This window comes from Buceros rhinoceros, unplaced genomic scaffold (genome assembly GCF_000710305.1).
Source record: "Buceros rhinoceros silvestris isolate BGI_N320 unplaced genomic scaffold, ASM71030v1 scaffold35240, whole genome shotgun sequence".
NCBI lineage: Eukaryota > Metazoa > Chordata > Aves > Bucerotiformes > Bucerotidae > Buceros > Buceros rhinoceros.
The window spans coordinates 3,393-5,077 of NW_010389668.1; positions in this window are offsets into that span (position 1 = coordinate 3,393).

A 1,685-nucleotide genomic window follows, 5' to 3' on the forward strand; every position below is an offset into this window, starting at 1 on the left:
TCAGCAGAAAACTTTGGCCTGCAGCTGTATCCGGAAGCTGCTGCCCTGTGCAGCGTGTGAAACTCCGACCCTTGTGTGGGCTCTGAGGTGTTTAAAGCTAATATTTTGGCTCCGGTAGGTTATTGTAAACCATTATTTCCCTTACTGGATTCGTACCTCCGCCTGGAGTCAAGGTGACTTCGGCTGTTTCAAAGCCTGGACAGATGCAAAGGGGAAGAGAAGTTGGAGTGGGAGCTGACACCACAGCGAGAGCCCAGCCGGTCTCCTGCGGCCACCCACCTCCTGCCCAGGCAGAGGGGGAGCACTGCCATCTCACCGGTGATCGGACAGACGTCCCAGCTATGGGGTCCTCCCCCATGGCTGCTTGTGCCGTGCTGAAGGTGCCCACTGTCCTGTTTGCTCCATGTGGGATGGGTGAGGCCTCCCTGTGGAGCAGCTTCTCAGTGTGGCACCTGCTGAGAGAAGATGGGAATGTTGTGGAGCTTCACCTGGCCTTGGAGAGCCCTCAGAGGGGAGGGGACTGGGGACAGCAGGGCCACTCTGCATTTCCAGCCCCGCTGCCTGTATCTGGGAATGGGCTTTTTCCCCAAAAGTAGCTTCTAATTTATGTAAGACCAAAACCAAAAATGAATGAATGTACAGATCTATTTTTTCATGGTAGATGTTCCTGTGTGAGGGTGTGCATTGTAGGGCACACACGTGTCTTGTGGCAGGGGGGGGTGGCTCGCTGGGCCTCAAAAATGAATGAATGTACAGATCTATTTTTTCATGGTAGATGTTCCTGTGTGAGGGTGTGCATTGTAGGGCACACACGTGTCTTGTGGCAGGTGGTGATGCTCAGCTGGACTGAATGTCACAGGGGCACAGACTGGCTCTGTGTCACCCCCGGGAGGGGGATGCCAGCCTGGCCAGGCACCCAACAGGTGCGTGTGGGTTCCTCCTTTTCGGATGGGAATATATGAGGAATAAATTGTTTGGGTTTTTTACCTCCCTGTCGTTTTCTTTGTTTTTCTTAAAGACGTGGTGGGGAGCAGACCCACGTTACTGGGATGCCCCACTGCATGACCCCATCTGCCACCATCACTCCTGTCTGCTGTGGCCTGGGCTTGCCTGGTCATCCTGGCACATGGTCACAGTGTCCTCCTTGGAATGAGGTGGCTGCTTGCCCCTGGGCTGGTGGCAGTGAGATCTGAAGGCCTTGGCTCAAAGCCAGCCATGCAGGGGCATCTTGGTTCCAGTCCCAAACTTTGGCCCTTCAGAGGCCCTTCCAGATATTCAGCCCTGCCGCTTGCCTTTGCAGGAGGGCTTTCCTGGAGCACCTTCTCCAAGCCAGAAGCAAATTCCTGGTTCCAGAGCCGACTGCTGTGGTCTGGGGGGGGGTCCTCTCGGATCCCTCTGCGCTAAGGTTCCCCAGCCTGGCTGAGGGTCACAGGCTGTGGGAGGACCTCCAGCCCCTCTCTGGCCAGAGCTCTCTTCCGAGGCATGAAGCACAGGCGCAGCAGTGTGGTTAAACCTTGCTCTTCTTCCTGTCTGGCTCTTTGGGAGCTTTGCCCAGGACCTGGGTGCCTCAAGGACCACATCTTCAGGAGGGAGGGCTGCTAATGCCCAGCAGTGTGGACAGCTGCAAAAGCCCATCTGACCCTTCTTGTTCAACAGCAACAGCAGCCTTCCCCAGCTTGCCGAGC